General features: G+C 36.4%; 1 protein-coding gene and 1 pseudogene across 1 annotated transcript in view; one reads left to right on the forward strand and one right to left on the reverse strand.

The window, feature by feature from the left end:
• The window catches only part of LOC145673773 (influenza virus NS1A-binding protein homolog), a 109,235-nt gene that overhangs the window by 73,353 nt on the left and 9,712 nt on the right, over positions 1–26,170 (reverse strand). The gene's annotated exons all lie outside the window — the stretch shown is intronic.
• Positions 8,953–9,438, forward strand: LOC145679095 (protein GVQW3 pseudogene; annotated as a pseudogene).

A 26,170-nucleotide genomic window follows, 5' to 3' on the forward strand; every position in this document is an offset into this window, starting at 1 on the left:
AATTCACTGGTTCAAAGATTTCTTAACAGCTGCAGGTTTTTGAAAAGAATTCAAGTCAGGAAAACCTAATGTACGCTAGTGAGAACATGAAAGATATAATCAGCTTGAAATCGTTATCGATTGCAGACAAAACGAAATAAGAAAATCACAAACCTTAAGGAAATGATGGAAAACGGATGGCATATTTTCCATTCGATTTTCCTGACTTGACGGGATTTTTCGTAGGAGAGGGCAACGTTTGTCCTCTAGTTTTATATTTTTAATATAGCTACAATAAGAGAAAGGATATGCAAAGAAGTCGCATCTCGGTATTCACGGTAGTGTCACATGACATATTCAGTAAGAATGCCAGGAACTTGCGTGTTAGTGGGGTGTTCAAAATAAAAGAGAGTGCACCCAGAATGATGATATACATTTTTACACAGAAAAAAATACGCCTAGGGGTGTGCGTGTAAGAAATTTGGAGGAGTGTTGGGGGTGTACAGAATACTTCCTGGACATAATATTTAGTTTTACAACAAAAGTTGTAAGCATTAAAAAAAAAATGCTTATGCCGGGAAACTTAATACAAACTGACCATTTACTTGTTAGGAAGAGGCCATACCCTCCTTTGTGGAGTCCATGGATGTACCTGTATTGCAATGTTGTTGTACTTGACAACCAAGTGTAGCAGTCATCTTAACGATACCATAGCCACTTGGCCGGGGGTCCCGCAAGAATTGGGGGCCTCGCGAGCAGAATGGCATGTATTAATTACATGTATTAGGACCAAAATTTAGTCATAACGACTACAATACACTTGTTTGCTCTGGGCCCTAATATGTTGTTAAAACGCACTGGAGACCACAGTAGACGGCACAAGCGCGGGGCCCGATTGGGAGCAATCGGTCCAATCAGCTTAAGGCCGGCCATGTCTGGACTATACGGACGCTAAATATGCGGAGTCAACAACGCAGCATTAACACCGTCCACTTGGAGCAAGAGCTATAATATTGGGTGGACTATACGAATGAGGACTCATTAACCACCGAGCCTTATGGATATTCAACGCGTCTAGGCGCGTTAACGACGCGACGTTGGTATTGTTTACTTATACGAAGTAGAAAACATTTAGAAATATTCAGCGGCGTAGCCAAGAGTAGAATGTTATGGCAGCAGCGTCTCGTGACATAATATTTCGGTAGTTCACAGCCATTATAAAATGTAATTTCTATTGCCGATTGGTATTTCAATACTCTAACCAAGTAAAACAATAAAGTCACTGAAAGTAATCATATATAGTCTACTCATGCATAGTAAAAAGCATTCATTCAATTTTCTTTATATATGAAAGCAATTCTCCTGTTCTGGGCAGCAAACCTGTCTTATAATTTTTTTGAAGTCCAGTATATTCTATACTTTTTTTTTTTTTTTTTTTTTTTATTGATACTATAGCCAATGTACGATTCTGAGGCAATTCTTTGAATGCTTTTATACCCTTTAATATGGTAAAACACCTTTCAGTTTCTGAAGTGGACAGCGAAATACTATGATTTTCAATAAGTTTGTTGCCCTGGTAGTATCATAAAGCCTTAATATCTTTCTATGTATTCACACCAATTTCACGATGGTACACTAATGGAATATGCATTAAGCTCGGAATTATACATACATGCAAAATGCAATTCAGCCAATTATTATGCCGAGGTGTCTAATTACGGTGGCATTGTCCATGTGTTCTGGCATTGCTGTCAAAACATTTCCTGAATTTTGCTTTGTATTTACGGCATTGTCGGCAGTTAGGCTATATAGGACGAGACTTACAATTTAAGAGCGGGATCTGGACTACCGTAGTATGTTCGATATTATTCCACCGGGAATCGAAACCGGGTTCTAGTAAACCAAAGGCACCTATACTAGCCACTAGATCAGCTAGACGAGCAAGACATATCATGAAGTCAATCAAATCATGGAAAACACCACAGTTATCTGCATCTTCGGGTTCATACTAGAGCAGCATTTCCCAACCTTTTTCAACTTGCGGCACACTACGGGTGTTCCTTGGATTCTCGCGGCACACTTATGGATATTATTGTTTGTAAATATAAAAAACAGCGGTATTTTTCCTGTGATTATTGATCTCCTTCTCACAGAGAAGAAAGCTCTATCACTGGTTTTTTCCCCGTGAAATCATTATGCTTATTTTTCATTCTAATTTAAAAATAGGAAACAATTGCAATGAAATATTGGACTCAGATTAAAAAAAAAAAAAAAAAAAAAAGCTTTCTTTTTAAAAACTGTATCCAACCTTTTACTAAGAAGGAAGTTCACTAAATAACGAACGAACAAACAAATCTCTTTTACTTTTAAAACACAAATGTCGGTAATTTGTCGAAAGGATTTAACGATATTTTAAATTTTCAAGTTACGAAATAGTCTGCAATAATAAAGAAGCAATAATGGTCATAACAATGATAACAAATACTTTTTTCAACATTGAAATGTACAAAACAGTAACCCGGTATGAAACTTGAGGTTCATAGTAATGTGATATACAAATACACATTTTCCCCTACGTTTTGGAATTTGATTGCTATAAAATTAATAATTTTGTTTCGATTTCTAGCGGCACATCAGCGGCCCATTCACGGCATGGCAGTGTGCCGCGGCACACCGGTTGGGAAACGCTGTACTAGAGATATAGAGCAAGTGTAAACGTACCCAAAATTTAATGTAATCAGTCTAAAGCAAGCGAATGTGAGTTTCCCTACAAGTTTCAACATTAGTCTTAATAGAAATGTAACAATTATGATTGGGTTGTGATACAATATTTGGCGTAACAGTTAAATTTACCATAGCGGCAATGTGTTTCTTACAATTCTCATGCTTCTTTACTGTTTCACTAAAACATCCTAGGTCTATTACACCCAGGGTTGGCAAAAACCATGGTTTTTATTGGGAAAAAAACTTTTGGTTTAAACCTTTTTTTTTTTTTTTTTTTTTTTTGTTTAAACCAGGTTTCTTTGGGTTAAATAATATGCTCTATGTATTTATATCACATATGGACAAAAATAAGTTTGTTTTGCCTTAATGTTATTATACAACAACCAGGTTATGCTGGAAGGGGTCACATAAGCTTAAAGCGGAACCCAAACCGCTCCTCGGCTTACATCCGAGAGAAATTGTCCTCTGTTTGAACTCGAAAGCAGGACTGATTGGCTACAAATGCGATACGTCTGCCGACTCACTCATGAAGGACTCCTGATTTTTTTTTAAAACAGTACTGATCTTTACATATTTGTTAATATAACTCTCAGGAGTCATTTCAGAAGGACAAAAAGATAAACAGTTGCACAAGTGAAACCCTTATTCAGTATGGACAATTTTAAAATACTGCAGAGTACAGAAGAACTAATTTAGTCCAAGTTAGTTCATTACGACTTTTATTAGTCCTAGTTAAACAAAATGAAATGAAATGAAATCTTTGAGTTTTACGTCCCACAGTTATGCCGGTTAGGCTAAAGGAGACGGTGATGATGAGAGATGAGTGAAATGGTGGAATGAAGAAAGTGGGAGGAAACGGGAGAACCCCGAGAAAACCCACGAGCACGATGTTTGTCCACCACAAAGTTCACTTGGCGGGGGCTGGGATCGAACCCGGGACCCCAAGCGCCAGAGGTGAACGCTCTACCACTGAGCCACCGCGCCTCCCCTAGTTAAACAAATACGACGACTTAATTTGCATATCAATAAGAAAAGTGAATAAAGATACGAATTATTTGAGTCCACTTTGGCTCTGACCTATTTATACATAGATACCAAAGATACTTCTGATTTCAATAAATGCCTCTCGTGGGGTTTGTATGACTCCCCACCCCCAATTACGGCATTTCGATGTATTTTGTCAATAGTAAACATTAAAATGAAACAATATTTAGAATTTTTCTTTGATTGCAATTGCATAACAATAATAAACTATAAAAAAAAATCACAAACGAAACATTCATAAACTTATTATATATATATATAAGTTGCTTTTGTAGTATAATACCTGAGTTACGAATGGGGAATTCAGGTCTGAATATAATACTAAGAATATACGGGAGTGAAACGTGATAACCCCTGTATCAAAATTTTACGAACATTTTTCGTTTTTTGGTTTAAACCAGTTGGTTTTTTTTTTTTAAAAAAAAAAAACAGTTGGTTTGGTTTAAACCAGCCAACCTTGATTACACCTGTTGAGGTGCACTGAGAATCACCTCCAAATAACAAGCAAGGAAAGTAAAACAAAGAAATTTTAATTTCATAATTTGTCAGCAATTCATTGCTTTCGTAAAAACGGCTTTAAAATTTCGATTGTATGTATGATCTACATGCTTTAGTTTTCACTTTATGATGATACTTCAGTTTGGCTGATGAGATCCTACTTCTTTTTAATGTATCACATTCTGTCAATGCAATAAATGACGCACGATAGTTTGCAACTACTCAAAAGAATTCATGATTACAGCTAAGACTCACTAATATTGAGAGAATTTTAGGAAATCTAACACTACGAACCTATGTAAAAGATATAATAAATACTAGGATATATATATACTTATAAATTAACTAATATACCACTATACAAAACGCTTTCACTTTGCCACTTTGAGATACAATGAGAGAATCATGTCTCAGTGCATAAAATACCATCTCTAGGCTGACGTAAGTTACGCCATAAAAACAAAACAGTAAGTTAATGTGTGTGTGTGTGTTTTTTTTTTTTCTTTCTTTTTTCACGAGTGTTACAGCTAAACGTACATTACTACAAACACTAGTACGCGTCTTTTCCTATTTCGCAAATGTTGAAGTAGGAAAATCAGTTTCGAAATTTCCTTCAGGTTTTCACAATACAGAAGATAAAATTTTACCCTTGCAGCAATGTCACAAAGTACAGCACTCTTTCATAAGATACTTGCTTTTCTCATAAGTACTTTAATTTTTTGCGCACGGAAACCTAAATGAAATAAAATCGAAATATAATAATAATAATAATAATAATAATAATAATAATAATAATAATAATAATAATAAAATTTGACAATAAATTGAAATACAATTTAATCCTACGTTAACTTGAGAAACTTGGGAGACCTACTCGATACGACCTTGGAAAGCTGTAATTTTGTTTGTCCCTTAGTTTACTTTTATTACAAGAAAAAATTGAAACAAAAAGAAACGCAGATAACTGATTGGGGGAAGTGAGTTATATACTATTATATCCCGCTATTTTCAGTTGCAAAACAAGTTTTCTATGATTCTGTATAAAGCATCACATTACGGGAAATCAGTCCACAACAGTTGTCAACACTGCACGTTCAGACCCTCTTTTGAACATCGGGAAACTGATGTTCCACTGTCCTGCTACCCTTCTGTACTACACGCAGAGTAGCTCATTATTCGCACCCCTGTTCTGAACATGATGTGATAAAAGAAACTATATAAGCAAGGGGTTAAGGACACGATAGTGTGTGTAGTATTTAAAGAAAACTTCTGGTGACTGTAATATACAGGAACCACCAAATATTGTGCATTATTATTGTTCTTCCAAGATCTATTCTATTTATCAAAATGTTACAACAGCAATAAAAGCGCCTGAACTCAAAGTTTTTAAATTGGATTTCAAACCTTTGATTTACGGTTATTTGTGATTTCACTTTAATAAACACAAATTTTTAAAGTATCTGTACTTTAAATAAACTATTTAAATACCTTTTTTTTTTAAAAAAAAAAAATAAAGTTTAGATTTTAAAATCATTGTTCAAAGCCTTTGTATTTTAATAAGTCTTCTCCCAAATCAATGTAAATGAATTGTACTGCCATCTTTGGAGTTCTTTTAAACTATATGTTTCTGGACGTTTATGTATTTGTGGCCAATCCTTTCGACAATGAGATCTCGGAAACTACAGGACCTAGAAAGATGACGTTTTCACTGATCGACTGCAAATTTTGCATACATTGTCCAGTTCTAATTGAATATTTAAAAAACAATGATCATTATTTCTTTATTACATTTTTACGGGTACACTGGAAGTGTTGAAATTAAAAAAAAAACTAAAGCATCATATCCTATGTATTATACATTCCAACAACATATATTTGTATATAGGGGTTGTATGTGTCTAAGGCGTTTGTTTCATGGACAAATAATAATGAAAAAAGAAGGATAACCATTTCTCCAGTCTAAGATGAATCTTTATTTTTGGAGTGTTTTGCCCAATGAACACCATATATAACTGACATTATAATTAATTGTGAATATAACATATCTGCTTATTACATACTTCATACAAGAAAGAAAACACTGATCATAGATGAATTAGAAACTTCAAAGGGGAGTAGGCTCAAATCTTGCAAACTGTGCGAGATATTGAAAAAATAATAGAAAAAATCTCCCCTTTATAGTATCATCCTTTGCCGATTTTTATCAAGACGTCTTTCATTTGTGTCTGTAAAGAGACTTGTGAGGAATGACAAGGAGATTCATGCTCATATATGAATGATGCGCTGTGTAGAGAGCGCAGGTTCAGCTAGTCTATATATTAAAATGCTAGGTTTATATGTTTGTCTCCAATCCTTTCGACAATGAGATCTTGAAAACCACAAGTGCTAGAAACGTACCGTTTTCACTGGTCGATTCCAAATCAGGGTGTCTACTGGAATACCAGAAAATAAATTCATGACTTTTTCATGACTTTTCATGACCTTTTTGTTCAAATTTTCATGACCATGGCGATAAAAATTTACCATTAGTAATAATAAACCCCTACCATCAGTGGTGCATCGGTTAAGATGAAGATCACATTATGTTCTTATTTGTCTAATGTACATAATGTCGATTAGCAGACAACTAATTTTAAAATGCAAGAGCAATTTAAAAGGCGGTAAACAAATTTTTAATTGCGGTTCTTAAATATCACTTATTGTGAATCTTAAAGAAAGAATCTAAAATTCTGCCACCTTGTGCTCGAGCACAGAATAGCACTTACCTAAATACGGGCCTGCTCTTACCAGTGAATCACTCTATACTGTATTTGAAGTTTTAATTCTGAGTATAATTATCCATCTAGCAGAAATTTGTCTGAAATTAAGCACATAGAGAACTGCCCAAAGACAAAACAAATTATAAAAGAAATTCGTTTTAAAAAAATTGATCATCAAATTTAAAATCTGCAAACTCAAACGAATAATATTATTTGCATAAGTCTAAAGGCCCAAAAATACACAATTTACATTTCTTAGAAGTAAAGAAATAGCAGATCAGAAAGTTGGACAGTAAAAAGTTGTTACTATATTACAGAGACTAGAAGATGAAATGGGGAGCAGCTAGGAAGACAGTAAAGTACCAGTCAGCCAGCACTAACTGGTGGGGGAAATTCTCACAATTACTGACCTGATACAACTGTTTCAGTACATGCAGTATGAGGTATAAAAGTATGAAGTATAAAAATATACTCTGAGATTTCAGATTTTCATGACCAGTTGGGTAAATAAAGGACTTTTTCATGGCTTTCATGACCACTAAGCAAAATATGACTTTTTCATGACTTTCATGACCAGTAGACACCCTGCAAATTTTATGTAGTTTGTCCAGTTCTCAATCAAATTTTCAAAAACCGTGTTGTTATTGCTCTATTCAACATTTTAGGGGCCGTTTTGAGCCCATAAGATTAACATTGTTGCAGGTCGAAACTACGGTGTTAGGCAACCAGTAGAGAAGTTACATATGGCAGGTTGACGGACATTGCAGGCGCTTTGCTTAAATCTGAATGGCAAAACCTATTGCATGCTGGCAACATTAAAGGCTTCAAGAGACAAAATGAGGCGTACTCGGACGGATATGGATTTCTTAGAAAAAAAAAAATCCATTCTGATATCATGTTACTTCTACAAATTTGCTACAAACTCACTCCAACATCTACACACAGCAATTTTTTTACTTTTTCAGTCTCCTATCCTTTACTTGTGTGACTAGGGAGATATGCACAGTGGGTAGGAGATTCATGGTCATAACAGAACGATGCCCTGAGTAGATGGTGCAGGTTCAGCTAGTGCTTTTATATTAAAATGCTAGGTTTATATGTTTGTCCCCAAAGAAAAGTTTATGTTTGTCTCCAATCCTTTCGACAATGAGATCTCGAAAACTACAAGTGCTAGAAACGTGACGTTTTCGCTGGTCGATTCCAAATTTTGTGTAGATTGTCCAGTTCTAATTGAACATTTAAAAAAAAGTGTCCATTATTTCTTTACCACATTTTTAGAGATACAATAGAAGTGTTGAAATTTAAAAAAAGATAAATTATATCCTTCGAGTTATACATTCCAACACAACATAGTTGTATAAAGGGGCTGTAATTCTCTCAGCCGTTTGTTTCATGGCCAAATAATAATGAAAAACGAAGGATGACCACTTCTCCAGTCTAAGATGAATCTATCACTGACATAATTAATCGTGTATGTAATGTATTTGCGTATTACATACTGCATGCAAGAAGAAAGAAAACACTGATCATACATGAATTAGAAACTTCAACTGGAAGTAGGCTCAATCTTGCGCACGGTGCGAGATATTGAAAAATTAATCGAAAAAAAAAATCTCCCCTTTATGGTACCCCTTGCCGATTTTTATCAAGACGTGTTTCACTTGTGTCTGTAAAGGGACATGTACAGATGTTGTTAGGAATGACAAGGAAATTCATGCTCAAGTAAATCATGCGCTGTGTAGAGAGCGCAGATTCAGCTAGTATACGAGGTTTGTCCGGAAAATACGTATAAATGTTGAATAATAACTTTACAGGTTGCAGTCACCGCCAGGTGGCACTACTGCTGTAGCCAATCCCATCAACGCTCAGTTCGAGTCAGAGCGCTCTGCGTGTCAGTAGGAGTGTGTGGCTGCTTGTTGAAAGTTACCCTGTTTCACCTGCCGTCGGCATGGAGCTCTCTCTGATTGAGGAACAGCGCATCAACATCAAGTTTCTTGCAAAGCTAGGTAAGAATGGCCGTGAGATTCTTGAGTGTTTGAAACAAGTGTACGGAGATAATTCTCTGAAGGAACCAACCGTGAACAACTGGTTAAAAAGGTTTCGGGAAGGCCGAGAAGACGTGAAAGGAGACCCTCGCCCAGGACGCCCGTCGACATCGAGTTCTGATGAAAATGTTGAACGAATTTGGACTTGTGTTCTTAAAGACCGTAGATTGACAGTCAGAATGATTGCTGACGAGCTGTCAATTCCCAAAACAATCGTTCACGAAATTCTGACACAAAAACTTGAAATGAAGAAATTGTGTGCGAAAATCGTACCGAAGCTCTTGACTCCAGAACAGAAAGCAAAGAAGGTTGAGTGCTGTGAGGATTGGTTGGAAGCAGAGGAAAGAGGGGACTTTCTGAACCGAGTCATCACTGGAGACGAGTACTGATTTTACGAATTCGATGTGGAGCTCAAGTCTCAAAGCAAGGAATGGAAGCTACCAGGAGAACCGAGAACAAAAAAGTCGCGAAAAGCAAGATCCAATGTGAAGACAATGTTGATTGTTTTCTTTGATTCTAGGGGCATTGTTCACAAGGAATTTGTCCCTCCCGGCCAGTGTGTGAACGGGCAGTTTTACGTGGAAGTTTTGAGACGTCTCAGAGCTCGTGTGGCCCGATTTCGACCGGATTTGGCACAAGGGGGCAGGTAAATCCTTCATCACGACAATGCACCCACTGACACGTCGCTCGTTGTGCGTGAGTTTTTGGCCCAAAGCTCAATCACCGTGAGACCACCCGCCTTATTCACCCGATTTAGCCTCTTGTGACTTCTTTCTATTCCCGAAATGCAAAATGGTGCTTCGGGGGCGGCACTTGGGAGATGAAACGACACGGCAACTGAACAGAATCCCAACTGAAGAGTTTCAGCAATGTTATCAACAGTGGAAACGGCGTTGGCAGAAGTGTATCTTGTCTAAGGGAGAGTACTTTGAAGGAGACCATCTCGTAATACCTGAATAATTGTAAAAGAAAGTTCTTATTCAACTTTTATACGTATTTTCCGGACAAACCTCGTATATATCGTACCACCAAATATCGTGCATTTTTATGTTCCTTAAGATTTATATAATACTATTTAAAATACTATATTTTTGTATCCTTTCTCATTTATTCTTTTTTCCTTCCTGTAATTTCTGGATAAACGACACAATAATATAATATTCTAAATAGTATATATAAATTTTAAGGAACATAAAAATGCACATTTGGTGGTTCAAGGGATCTTATAAACTGCAAAAGGCGACGCCACTGGGCCGACAATTTAACAGAAGAGGAATGAAAAATAATTATCGTGAAAATGCAATCCGTATGATTAGCATCACAATTGTTGCATAGACAAGATTTTTTTCTTTCTTTTTTTTTTTTTTTTTTCGAAACTCGGAAGCAACAAGAGGAATCCTCCAAGTATAAAGTTAAGTGTGGTACTCTTTCTCACTCACTTTTGGTAAATATTGAGTTCACTAATTCTGATATTTCATCAGAAAAACAAGTCCATAACTATGACCACAAATTTTCATAGGGTGTTCCAGTTTTTAGAGTAATTTCTGGGAGCCCTACATACATCACTTAAATATTTCTTTCTCTAAAATTGTATAAATTGGTTCACAGAATTTCGGTGTGGAAAAGGATTAGGACTTAGATTTCTGGGCTTTCACCATCTAAGCCCATGTTAGCCCGTCACACATGACAGATCACACTATCCGGGGAACTGCAGAGGAAGGAAGGAGGTGGCTTGGGACCATTATGTTAGGAACCATCCCGGCATTTGCCTGTGTGAATAAGGAAAGCTCAGGAAATCCTTAGTCAGAAAGGCTGACCTGAAAAAGCTTTAACACTTTTTGGACTGAGTGCCCTTAGCAGGAACCAAAACCGGGATCGCTCACACCAAAGGCGAGAGCATAAGAGACTACGCTACGCGGGACAACTTCGTTGTGCTGACTACGAACGATGCTGAGTGAAGTGTATATATATATATATATATATATATATATATATATATATAGTCTAGATTCTTAACAAAAAAATATATATATCATTTTTTAAATTCAAAAATTGGTCTGTACACTAGACACAACACGACAACGCTATTTAGAATTTCGAAACTAATCGAATATCCAATGAACAGAAGAAAAATACGTAAATATTTTGCTTGTTAAGTTTCTTTCTCCCCCTAATATGATTGAAATTAAATAAAATATTTAGTTTAACGTCTCACGATTATGCACCGAGGCTAAAGGGAGACAGTGATCATGAGATGTGAATGAAATCGAGGAATGAAGAAAGTGGGAGGAAACTGTTGAACCCTGAGAAAACCCACGCACACGGTGTTTGTCCATCACAAAGCGTACTTGGCGCAATCTGAGATTGAACCAGGGACCCCACGCACCAGATGTGAACGCTCTACCACTGAGCAATCGCAGCCCCCTAATATGATTGAATATACTGTTTAATCTATAATTGATCGCCTGAAAAAAATATTCGTTTCTTCAGTTCTGCACTACGACTACAGTCGTTACGTGCGCTACATTACATCTGTACCGTAAGTACATATGAGTTATTAGTAGGATTGATTTGATTTGATTTTTAGTCTAGCATCCCTTTCAGCAGCGAGGCTATATGAGACATGAGCCTACAGCGCAACATGGAATCCGAACCACATGAGCTCCCACTAGGAATCGAACCCGGATCTCCCACGTCAAAGACACATACACTAACTACTTTGCCACGAGGGAGCTCAGTTTCTAGTAGGAGTAGAATGACATTTCCTTGCTTGTGAATTAACAAAATGTTATTTGCGTTGGTGTTGGAACCAGGGCTCGAAAACTCCCGGGTGCTAGGTCGCCATGACGAGCGCAGCCACAACATGTAGGTCAATATAAAATTTGATTTGTATTATTATGACGCTTTGTTTTCAGAACTGACGCCTAGGTCAGAATATTTTTTTTTTCGAATATTTAATATGTGTAATTATACCTGAATTGTAAATGCAAGTTCAAAAATAATTACTTATAGAATTCGGTTAAATGTTCAGTGGATAGACACGAGAAGTAATTTGAATAATAGCACTGTAAAACTGATATAAATTTGTAACTTGAAATACGCAACATTTACAGATTACTACGTAGTATAGTCTCTAAGACAGAAAAAAAGTTTATGGAGAATTGGTAACCCCAAATGAAAGTCTACTGGTCATGTAAGTATGACTTCATCCAAACACATACAATAAGTCGGTTGGGATGCAAGATTAAGTTTTCTTTGTGCATGGGAAAATGTTCGAAAAATGGATCACTTTCATAGCGTGGAAGTAGCAGCAGTGTAGAACAGATTCAAAGTGTCGATTTCTTTGGTTCTTCGTCAATTTGTTAATCTTTCCGCCTTTTCTAGTTTCTCCAAATGCCGTGCTACAGCCGAATGATTAATGTCTAAGTTCTCTGCAATCTTTCGTGACTTTTTCCAATCTGCTTTGAGGATCAGCGTTAACTCATAGTCCCCATTAATCGAACGACACTACTGATCTCCCTTATTCTTCAACCTTAAGTCATGTAAGACAGAATTTTCGGAACCAACCTTCCACTGTATATGTTCGCTCATAGTTTTAATTTAACCCTCACTTCCAATAATGTTTTGAATTGTTTGGGTTCTCTGCGACCAAATATACACTGTAAATCGTTACGCTGAAGTAATTTGACTGTGCGAATTAGTTCGGCTTCCTATCCATTCAGGCATGAAAATAGACGAATGCACAGATATATTTCTTAAGACGTATATATCTACACTCTTAAATATAAGCTTTCGTATGATATTAATAAGCAGTGACGGCGCAAGCTTTTAAGTTCCTGGGGACGGGGCAAGTTGAGGGGCAGAAATTTGAGGGAAAACTAGTTTATAGTATACCAAAAAGTAACAGTTTTAAATTACTTCACCTACATTACAATATAACATGACTGGGGCACCTGCATTCTCGCCCCTTCTAGCGTCGCCACGGTTAACAAGACATGTAGCCAGAATATTTTATGGACACTGGTATGCGTCTAAGTAAAAATGCCCGAATTCCTGCATTTTAATTTTGTGCAATTCAATCAACAGAAAGCAGGAATACCCTGCAGTCCATCAGAATATTATATGCCGGTAGTTGAAAGCATCCAGACAATGGTGCTTGTAGCAATGCTGCATTATCGCATTTTATCAACTTTCGTTTTCAACTTATAGTGTTGCCAGATCTAGAAAATAAAATTACTGACAGATATAGGCCATTCCTACGATCTCGCACCAAACTTACAGGGCCATCCTAACAAACCAGTGTTTGAATTAAACTTCCGAACTAAAGGGAGATGTTTTTGATAAATATATAGAAAGAAAATACTTATTCCATGTAAAAATATGTTATTTCTGCGACCCGGGCCGGGGATAAACTTTTGACGAGAGGGGATTTCCCCGCCATCCCCCAACATTAATCGCTAGTAGTAATGTGAAAAAGACAAACAGAAATATCACATTTTGCAGCAATAGGGAGTCTTATTCGCTTTTCAGACCAAAAACAGAAGTTCATGTATTCGTGCGCGCCCGCGTGTATGTTTGTGTCGCAAAATAAAGTCCTAAATCGATGCTGTAATAAATTTCCAATTTACAAAGCTTTTCTTTTTTAATGACGTTTAGAAACTAAAGAAGGCTTTAGTTCTGAAAATCAACCTTGAATAATAATAAATCTCATAAAATGTCTATTGCCCCAATCTTTTTTTTTTTTTTTTTGTTCCTGTAGGCATTAACGCTCAAATTAGAAAACTCAATAAATGTAAAATCACTAAATATACAATTACATGTAATTCATAAATGTTACGAGACTGCGAGAAGTCTCGCGAGACTTCTCGTGCGAAACTTAACCGAGTCTCATCTCGCGTCTCGCATAAAATGTTCACTCTCGTTTAGTGTCTCGTCTCGCAAATGCGAGACGAGACGAGACTTCTCGCGTCTCGCGTGCATTCCTAAATATACTCTTCACCCCAAAACAGAGTGCTTAAATTCTTAGCGAGATTCCCCCTCCCCAATGAGTCTCCACACTGGTTTGCATGTCGAATACACTGCAGGCTACATCACTTAGTAGCCCTTGTCCATTCTTTCTAAACAGGATCAGCCTATACAGTATTTTCTTCCACCTTCCGTCATAATTTTATCCTTTCAAGCCACAGAGAATACATTCATTCACCTTCACAGTTGCCGTTCTTAAAAGAAAAATTATAGTATAATTAAAAGTCAATTCTGTCATTTTGAAAGAAAATATGCCCTTAACCCCAAAATAAAAAGTCTAATGGGTGCAACCAACGCCCTAAAACCAGCCTATGGACACCCCTGCCTGCTCCAAACAGAAAATAGAATTTACATATTTTTTGGGCGAGTATTTCAGAGACATTATTACATCTTGATAAGTATATAGAATTTCATTTACATCTATTATTTACTTGGAAATAAAATTCATATAGTTAGCAAGTAGTTGTTTTTGTATAAATATAACTACGCAGAACAGCCATAAATAAACGTTTTGTACTACTAGGGTAAATGTGCCAGTCTTCGACCACTTAACTCATTTTCGTATAATCCTATAATTGTTGTTCAGAGAAGGGGACAACTTAGGAGGATGCAACTAACTCACGTGTGTTCCTAAAGCTATAATTCACCTATATTTTATTCAAAACTGAGATAACTTATACCATTTATGTAACATTAGTCGGGACAAACACCGATGATTGATTTATTTTTAGTGTTCGACCAGAGCCGCATTTAATGTTTTGCCGCCCCTAGGCCCAAAAGCACTCCTTCCTCCGTCGATGTACAAAATTTTAACAATACAAAATAATCATATAGAAAAAAACTTATTTTTATAAATATCTTTGTTTTTGTAGAAATTTTAATGCATTTTCACTTTGTAATCTGTAAAGAAAGATTTGAATTGTTACAAATCCATTTTTTAAAGTAAATTTACAGAGAATGATTAATTTGAGTTTTACAATACGAGCTAGTTCAATAATACAAGAAATTCGTTTCGAATTTTCGACTGTACGTAATAGTTTTAATATTGAAACTACCAAGAATGTCCCTAAAATGACCAGAATAACTGTTTGGACTGTTGAAATTTATCTAGATAGAGATTGGTAAGGTGGCAGTGTCGAGGGTCACATGCGAAAGAGAACTTAGGGAAAGGGGCAAAGCGCATCATACGGACCGGCCTCTTTGCAAATGTCTACTGCAAGTATAAGGTTAAAATTTCACTTAACCTCGACCAATGATTCATGCCAGATTTGCAAAATCAATTATTTCTTGGAGAGATTCATTTTTACTTTTTTATTTAATTAATTATTATTATTATTATTATTAAACTTTGACATTTTGGGGGCCGCGGTGGCTCAGTGGTAGAGCGTTCACCTCTGGTGCTTGGGGTCCTGGGTTCGATCCCAGCCCTCGCCCCCGCCAAGTGGACTTTGTGATGGTAAAATATCGTGTACGTGAGTTTTCTCTGGGTTCTCCCACTATTTCATCCATTATTTCATGATCACCGTCTCCTTTGGCCTAACCGGCGTAACCGTGGGACGTTAAACTCAAAGATTTTATTTAGAATGAAGGATTACGAGAGATGACAACTATTCTCAGATGCCTAACCAGATTCCAAAACCTACTTCTCGCTAGTTCTTACTTTTTTTTTTTCAATATGTATTGAATCCGCAAGTTGTAATGTACTTCCATCATTTCCGATTTCGGTGGAAAGATAAGGATGATAACTAAAGGTATTCTTGGGATGTTTAATTAATTGCAAAACTTATCTCTATTACAGTTTTTACTTTATAGTGATCAACGTTAGAACCGGACGTGGTTGATTTTTGCCATTTTCGGTTTGAATAGAAGGTTAAGAGTGAATGTGAGAACTTTTCTTAGAAAATTAAATCGATTCTTTTTTTTAACTCACTATCTTTTTTTATATATATAGTTTTTGATCTATGTAGATCAATACTGAGACTGGAAGTTGTAGTAATTTATATCACTTCCGATTTTAGTACATCGTTAAAGATGGAGATGAAAGGTCTTCTTGGGACGCTGGATCAATTGCAAGAAACCATGTCTCGCTATATGTCACTGTCTTTGCCCTATAGTAATCAATGTTAAACCGAAAATGGTTAATTCTTACCTCTACCCATTGGTAAATCATCTTCATTAACGAACTTTTCGAAATAATTATTTTTGCTATCGATCCCAGGAGACGGAATTCAATAGTAGTTCGCGTGTGAAGCAAAACTAATATTACAATATTGTACAGGCGTACGAACTAATATTACAATATTGTAAATCCCACTTGGGTGATCCTGATAAATCGACGTGTGTTTGTCATATTTGGCTGTATTAGGTAGTAATCCTGTGGAACAGAGAACGTTGAAGTATTGAAAGTCTAGGTCGTGTTATATGAATAGTTTTCGTTATGTTGAGAAAGTGGTACCGGTATACCTTGATACTGAAAACAAGAAAACATCGAAAACTATCCAAATACTGAAAACAATCGAAAAATCGACATCGAAAAATCTCGACATTTCAAACTATCGATCGATACATCGAAATATCGCCAAGTCCTACCCACGACTCTGTGCACCAAAGGTTCGCGTGCTAGCCAATAGGCTAGCGGGAGGAGCTGTGCCCAAACTCACGAAATCGGTGCTCATGAGTTCGGAACTCACGCTCACTCGACCTCAACCTCACGAAGTGAGCGTAAGGTTGAGTGAGTGTGAAGTCAGACTAGTGAGGTAAGCGTGAGGTTGAATGAGCGTGCGGTCAGACTGGTGAGGTGAGCGTGAGGTCGCAATGAGTTTGTGAGCGTGAGGTCAGGTCAAAGTGGTCACCTCTGCACGTGAGAGTGTAAAGTAGTGTTTATTAAACTTAATTCTCTCCGTGTTTTCTACCAGTACTAGCTTCACAAATTTGATAACGATAAATGTAAAATGTGCGAAGCAAAGCACCAACTGACAGAAAAAGATCAGATAGATCTAGCCGTTACCAAGTTCTCGACTCGACCCTAATGCAGGTTATCTTTTTCTCTCCATACGGCACAAATATTTTAAGAGTAAGAAGAGTATGATAATCCACACGGAAACTATATAGGAATTACAATGCAGTGCTTATATATATATATATATATATATATATATATATATATATATATATATATATATATATATATATATATATATATATGGGTGATTCCACGAAAAAGGGAAATTTTCACTTGGAAAATTTTTGTTCCGTTGATGGTCGCCTATTTCAATAAAAATATCACATGCACTTACTACTACTACTAAGTACATGTTAATTAGGTATTCAGCAGAGCTGAATCGTTATTGGTCTAGTAAATAAAAAATAATAAACTTTTCAGCAGCCACGGAGTTGAGACCATAGGTCACGGAGTTGAGATTAGTTAACACGGAGTTGAAAACTGCTGTGGAGTTGAGAAACGTGATACATCTGGGTGATAACTTTTAGTTTATAAGTGATTAAGCTTATAATTTACATAAAAATTTAAATAATTTTCCAATAGTTTTTGTAAGTTAGAATTATTCTCCTTATGCTGAATAAAATTCTAACAAACTAGATGACACGTAATTTGTTTTACAAAAATACTCCAGACAATACTGCAAACATATGAAAATATATCTAATGAAGGTTCCAAAATTGAGTATATATATATATATATATATATATATATATATATATATATATATATATATGGGTGATTCCACGAAAAAGGGAAATTTTCTGTCACGGGCATTTCTTCAAACTACTACTAGAAAGAATCACCTCATTTTTATTTTGTTTGGTAGTAACAGTCACAAAGTAGGTATGCCATGTATAACAGTTTGCAAATATAACACGAAACATACATAAAAAATTAATTATTACCCAATTTCTCAACACCGTGGGCTGTCACAGACTACAGTTGACTGATTTTAATCAATAAATTACAACTGAAGTCGCAAATCAAACATCATTTAATGGTAATTAAATGGAAGAGAACACTACAATGTTTCGGTTTTTTGGAAAGTAAACCTTTATAACGATTATTTTGGAAAGCTTGACTATGCTTCGTTTCTGTCACCTCTATTTCGTCTCAACTCCATGGCAATAGAAAAAATTATCATTGCTCTCAACAGATAGCATGGTCGTCCACATTGGCAACACCCACAAGAAGACAAGGCAGACATGTTTGACTGAAGAACAGAAAAAGTTGTGTGCATGTGTTAAAAGCTATAGGAAAAATATTTTTGTGTGTGGAAAACAGGTGCGTATATTAATTGATACTCAACACCATGGTATTTATTACTGACTGTATTTGTATGGTATATACCTTCTTTCCCTTGAGGAACCTACGCCTTAACGTAGAAAATTCGGACACAATTACTCACATGTACTGGTTAAAAAGTGGGCCGGTAAAGATAAATTATATTCGATTTTCTCAACTCCATGGTTCTCAACTCCATGTCTATCTGAAAATTAAGGAATCCACGGTGTTGAGACAAGTTCACGGAGTTGATAATCCTATAGTGTTTGTTATGCTCATGCTCTTTCAAATATTTGTTCTTTCAATATATTGATAGAAATAAAGCTCGTTTATTGTCTAGTGACTAGTATTCTCGCCTTTCGTGCGTGGTTCTGGGTTTGTTTCCCGGTGGAAGCTCAAAAATTAATGGTGGTTACTTCGCACAGTAAGGCAATTGAAAAACTCATTTAAGTAGAGATGTACTGAAACCTGATCGCGCAGACCATCACAACGGCCGTAGGAGCCGACACGCTGACCACGTGTCATTCTAGGACCCGGCTGGTGGGTCCTAGCCAATTTAAGGAGTGTTTCGCGGAAGTTCAGATTTGGAGCTGTCAGGTAGCCGGAGGTAAAACTTCAGTCAAGTCAAAATGGATGGTATCTGTTTTTAACCTATTGACGTCTCAATCTTATGATCAGCTAATTGTTTTCTTTTCAGGGATTGTCGAAGAGTCTTAGGGCAATGTACGGACAGTCAATTTTATGACGCGGATCGGGAGGAATTTCTCCTGGCCTACTAAACCTGACGTTTAAAAAGCGTTGGCAGTTGTCATTCTGTGTAGACTAGAACAGCCCTTCTCTGTCTCCTCAAGACATTTCCTTCATTGGAGTGGAAAATGAGGGCTACTTAACAAAGAACATCGAATTATCCAAAGGAAATAGAAATGATGAGTGCCTTACACTGTCATTTAGTGTGCATTATACAGGGCGTTTCAAAACAATACCGACAACGTTTGCGAGGTGATTCCTAACACCAAGATAAGATAAAAAGTATAGACCAATCTGGGTGCACAAATGCTTCCTTTCGCAGTTATAGGCTGCCGAAAACATGAAAAAAATGAACTTTAAAGGTCCATAGCATAAAACTATGGGACCTACTGTAGTCGGGTCAGACTTCACTTAGGAATTAGTATGTGCGCTATCCAAATATCCACGTTTAAGAATCTTGCGGTACTTCCACAACAACTTTTATAGAAGTAGTTGGTGAGTACTTCAGATTATACGCCCGTAGCCAAACTCCCTCTATAAAAATTGCTTCGTGAGTACCTCAGGATTCTGAAACATATTTTTGGATAGTGCAAATATTAGTTCCTAAGTGAAGTCGTGACCCGACTACGGCAGGTCTCATAGTTTTGGAGCTATGGACCTTTAAAGTTCATTTTTTTCATGTTTTCGGCATCCTGTAACTCCGAAAGGAAGCATTTGTGCACCCAGTTGTCTATACTTTTCGTCTTATCTTGGGGTCAGGAATCAGCTCCCAAAGGATGTGTGTATTGTTTTGAAACACCTTGTATATATACCAAATATACAAATACACTTACCAAATGTTGAAAAAGTATTGCACTTTCGACGTGTTGACTTGATCACACAGAGAAGACAGACGGTTTACATAAGCTCAAAAAACAAATGAAGTAGACAATAGACAGGTTTAGTGACAGGTTTAGCTTATGTGAAAAGTTTGTCCTCTCCATATGATAGTCAACATATTGAAAGCGCAATAATTTTTCAATATTCGATAAGTGTATGTGTATTTCTTTTTTTCTTATTTACGTCACATTATATATATGTACTCAATCTTGGAACCTTCATGAGATATATTTTCATATGTTTGCAGTATTTTCTGGAGTATTTTTGTATAACAAATTACGTGTCATCTAGTTTGTTAGAATTTTATTCAACATAAGGAGAATAATTCTAACTTACAAAAACTATTGGAAAATTATTTCAATTTTTATGTAAATTATAAGCTTAATCACTTATAAACCAAAACTTATCACCCAGATGTATCACGTTTCTCAACTCCACAGCAATTTTCAACTCCGTGTTAACTAATCTCAACTCCGTGACCTATGGTCTCAACTCCGTGGGTGCTGAAAAGTTTATTATTTTTTATTTACTACACCAATAACGATTCAGCTCTGCTGAACACGTAATTAACATGTACTTAGTAGTAGTAGTAAGTGCATGTGATATTTTTATTGAAATAGGCGACCATCAACGGAACAAAAATTTTCCAAGTGAAAATTTCCCTTTTTCGTGGAATCACCCATATATATATGAATATGTGACGTAAATAAGAAAAAAAGAAATACACATACACTTATCGAATATTGAAAAATTATTGCGCTTTCAATATGTTGACTATCATATGGAGAGGACAAACTTTTCACATAAGCTTACGAAACAGATGAAGTAGTCACTAAACCTGTTTATTGTCTACTTCATTTGTTTTCTGAGCTTATGTAAACCGTCTGTCTTCTCTGTGTGATCAAGTCAACACGTCGAAAGTGCAATACCGTTGGTGTTAGGAATCACCGTGCAGTTGGTGTTAGGAATTACCTCCCAAACGTTGTCGGTATTGTTTTGAAACGCCCTGTATAATGCACACTAAATGACAGTGTAAGGCACTCATCATTTCTGTTTTCTTTGGATAATTCGATGTTCTTTGTTAAGTAGCCCTCATTTTCCACTCCAATGAAGGAAATGTATTGAGGAAACAGGCAGGGGCTGTTCTAGTCTACACAGAATGACAACTGCCAACGCTTTTTAAACGTCAGGTTTAGTAGGCCAGGAGAAATTCCTCCCGATCCGCGTCATAAAATTGACTGTCCGTACATTACATTGCTCTCAGAGTCTTCGACAATCCCTGAAAAGAAAACAATTAGCTGATCATAAGATTGAGACGTCAATAAGTTAAAAACAGATACCATCCATCTTGACTTGACTGAAGTTTTACCTCCGGTTACCTTACAGCACCAAATTTGAACTTCCGCGAAACACTCCTTAAATGGGCTAGGACCCACCAGCCGGCCTTTGAGTGTGAATGACACGTGGTCAGCGTGTCGACTCCTACGACCGTTGCGATGGTCTGCGCGATCAGGTTTCAGTACATCTCTACTCAAATGAGTTTTTCAATTGCCTCACTGTGCGAAGTAAACACCATTAATTTTTGAGCTTCCACCGGGAAACAAACACAGAACCACGCACGAAAGGCGAGCATACTAGTCACTAGACCATGAACGAGCTTTATTTCTATCAATATATTGAAAGAACAAATATTTGGAAGAGCATGAGAATAACAAACACTATAGGATTATCAACTCCGTGAACTTGTCTCAACACCGTGGATTCCTTAGTTTTCAGATGGACACGGAGTTGAGAAAATCGAATATAATTTATCTTTACCGGCCCACTTTTTAACCAGTACATGTGAGTAATTGTGTACGAATTTCCTACCTTAAGGCGCAGGTTCCTCAAGGGAAAGAAGGTATATACCATACAAATACATTCAGTAATAAATACCATGGTGTTGAGTATCAATTAATATACGCACCTGCTTTCCACACACAAAAATATTTTTCCTATAGCTTTTAACACATGCACACAACTTTTTCTGTTCTTCAGTTAAACATATCTGCCTTGTCTTCTTGTGGGTGTTGTCAATGTGGACGACCATACTATCTGTTGAGAGCAATGACAATTTTTTTTCATGCCATGGAGTTGAGACCAAATAGAGGTGACAGAAACGACGCATAGTCAAGCTTTCGAAAATAATCGTTATAAAGGTTTACTTTCCACAAAACCGAAACTTTGAAGTGTTCTCTTCTATTTAATTACCATTAAATGATGTTTGATTTGCGACTTCAGTTGTAATTTATTGAGTAAAATCAGTCAACTGTAGTCTGTGACAGCCCACGGTGTTGAGAAATTGGGTAATAATTAATTTTTTACGTATGTTTCGTGTTATATTTGCAAACTGTTATACATGGCATACCTACTTTGTGACGGTTACTACCAAACAAAATAAAAATGAGGTGATTCTCTTTAGTAGTAGTTTGAAGAAATGCCTGTGACAGAAAATTTCCCTTTTTCGTGGAATCACCAATATATATATATATATATACTCACTTACTGCGGAAATCCCTATTTCCTGTGCTTTCTCAATCAGGGGAAGTCAGAATTCAACCCATTTGATCTACTTCTGCTATATATAAGTTTATCTTCAAAACACCTCTTTTTTCTCACCTAAATCATAGATTGGTGGTCAACATGGAAATTTTAAAACTTTTCCTCTCCCCTGGAGGAGCTGTTTTATACTTTGACGGGGTCTCTTCTCCGTAATTGCATCTAGATATTCTATTTAGATATTCAAAACACTTATCAAATTTTATTGTCCCGGGCTCAAACCCGGCGAGAGGATTTAAATTTGAGCGCATTACGGTGGTTCAGATTCCTCCTCAAACTGTAGGTCCATATCTCATATGGCCTCGGTGCTGAAAAAGGACGCTATAACTTCAACAAACCATATAATTTTACTACACCCATTCTATGTAGCCGAACTATTACGTAACTATCATTTCTCTATATTTAACACGTGTATACGAAATTGGCCTATCTTTGGAATATGTGGCACGCAGGAATGAAGAGAATTCATTGTGTGCTCATAGTATTACAAGTCAAGCAATTGAAGTAACTTGATCCTCAACGAATATTGGATATATATTGTTGAATGCACGACACTGGATTCATGCAGACACATGTGGAACCTAAGCAAAATTGCTCTGCCTCACTTCGAAGAGGAAATAATGATGTACACACATGTCCAAAATTATTGTCGCATGACTATAAATATGTTATTGTACGAATATAATTTGATAACGAATTCGCCCGGTATTTCTTATAATGTTAGTATGTGTATAATCGGCAAAGACATGAATGTGGCAAATTTCGTGTCAAAAGGGCAGTAAATAAGAATAATAAAACGAAAATAAAACTTTCTTGTCCATTTAGCAGCATTTTGTTTTACTCATTCTAATTTTCGTATTTATAATTCTTTTCCTATGAAATTTACTATAAATATACATTTCCCGATTATATACATAGTATCAGTATTAAAAGTACCATGCAGAATCATTATAAAATTATATTCTTACAAGAAGACAGTTATAGATATGCGACAATCATTTTGGACATGAGTATCCCTTGAAGGAATTCAACAACTCCAAATCTGTAATTCTCTCTTCGGTAAAATTGTTCTTCTTCTGCTCTGAGGCATAGATACTCTCAAGCACGCATCAAGGGGATCAGAGATTACCAATATTCGCATAACTACTACTTCATTGTTTTATGCAAATTAGTGCGAGGTCTTTCCTATATTATTTATATCTTGAGATTCCACTGACACTTGGGGGAATTGTGACTCAGTGCTAGAGCGCTCACCTCTGGTGCAAGGAACCATGGTTAGATCCTATGTCACATGAGTTTGTGGTAGACAACACTGTATTCACGGATTTTTTCAGGGCTCTTTCACATTCTCATTCTATTTTTTCACAATCGTTCACATTTATTAATCATCCACCTCCTTTATTCTAAAGGGCATAATGTGAAACGTAAAACTAGAATTTCACTTCGTCCGACATAGGCCAACTGGAATTACAATGAAGAAAATTATAGTCCATAAATGAGACGCTTGTGAACTGACGCTGAAAAATAAAATCAGGAATAACGATAAACAGAATAAAGATTGATGACTCATTTTTTTTTTTTTTTACGGTCCATATAATCTAAGCCCGGCTCATTTTTCTTATTCCGCCACGTTAGTCTCGTGGCTAGCGTGCACGTTTTCAGTATATGTGATCCCAGCTTCAAGTACTGAACGCATTATGATGGTTCGGATTTTATCTTAAACTGTAGGTCCACGTCTCATACAGTCTTGGTGCTGAAGAGGGACACTCACCTTGTATAAACAACTTTCTTATTTCCGCTATTTTTCGCAGCATTTACAGGGAAACTCTTTTCGTGTTGCCGTACGCGCTTTAGCGAGGGAGACCCGGGTTCGATTCCCGTCGAGAACTCATGCGGTTCGGATTCCACGTTAATCAGTAGGTCCCGTCTCATATAGCCTCGCTGCTGAAAGGGACGTTAAACTCAAAATAAAATCAACCTAACTCCCGCGGGCGCTCATGTGGTTCGAATTGCACGTTAATCCCATCTCATATACTCTCGCTGCTGAAAGGCATGTTAAAATCGACTCGAACCTTTTCGCGTTGCAATCCTCGAAAAACCATAGAAAAATACACAAATCCTATGGCGTATGGTTGGAAATGTGCACAAGGGAATCAACTTAGGGTTGTCAACTCTGGAAAATAAAAAAAATAAATAAACCGGCACTCCTTCAACATTCCCTGTGATATAGGTCTAAAGTGTGAAGTATCTCTGTTCGGACCCATCCATGGGAAGGAAATATACTATCGTGAACAAAAGTGCATTAGTACTTGTATTCTGCATATCCTTAGTACGTTCACTAATAAGCTTAATAGATATATTGTGCTATAAGTGAGAAACTGAAATCGGCATTGATCATTTTATTGTATTTACCAGTAACTGCCACTTCTTTAAAATTATCGAAACAGATGAACAAAAGTATATTAATCTTTACGTGACAATTCTGAATTTGGAAAATGAAATTTATTCTTTAAACACATACTTCAACTACAGGAAATTGCTTTCAGAAGTCCTTTTTCATTCTCAATAAATGTAGAAAGTCCTTACAAGTAAATTTCAAATTTTCCCTGATACAGTCCCTGTCATCTCTAAAATAATCTAAACAGATGAACAAAATATATTAATCGTTGATAGATGGTGAAAGGTCACAGTTTTGGATTTACAGAATGAAAGTTACTTTTTAAACTATACTTCGAACTAGATACAAATTTGAAAAAAAAAAAAAAAAACGGTCACAAAGGGATGGTAAGAAGTTTGTACCGGTCAGTGGCTTTAATCAAAATAACAGTATTTCCGGTCAGGTCAGTGAAAAACCGGCCAGTTGGGAACCCTATATCAACTTTACTTTTTCGTCATTCCGGACATATTTCATCTTTCAGATCTCGATCTGAAGCTCCTTTTATGTCCAGATATCGTAAATATCTCTTATAAGGTATATACATATATAGGTATAAACTTTTCCATGTAATTATACATTCAGTATTAACTTTATGTGTTTTCTCACAACTTTGGCACTGTGACTTGATTATCTTGCTTTGAACGCCCCAAACGTGGGTATTTAATAAATAATATCTTTACAGTTCCTGCAAAGATACTTCACCGAAACTGAAACGATATTATTTATTAGTCATATACCTTGGTCAGAATCTTTCTTTCCTTTTATTAATATTCTAGGTGGTCAAATAGAAGGGCATCCATTCATAGCTGCTCTCTCCGATTGTCTAGTGACTAGACCATGAGTCTTTGGTATACGTAGTCCTCGATTCGATTCCCGATGGGAGAGCACTACAATATTTACTTTCACAATCATGTAAGTCTTCTATAGAATTACGAGGAAAGACAAGAGGGATAAGCATGCAGAGAACATAACAGCAGTCTTCAAGCCATCAGACAAGTATATATTCCGCTTGTTCAGGCTTTCACAATGTTTTCCCCCCTCACGTTGATACATAACCTTGATAAGAATATTTTTCGTCCAAGGTGCTGCGAAGAGATATGGATCAAGAACAAACTAAAAGAACTCCATGCTTTGGACAAAAGAAGATTAT

The sequence above is a fragment of the Thermobia domestica genome, chromosome 2, assembly GCF_964235325.1.
Source record: "Thermobia domestica chromosome 2, izTheDome1.hap1.1, whole genome shotgun sequence".
NCBI lineage: Eukaryota > Metazoa > Arthropoda > Insecta > Zygentoma > Lepismatidae > Thermobia > Thermobia domestica.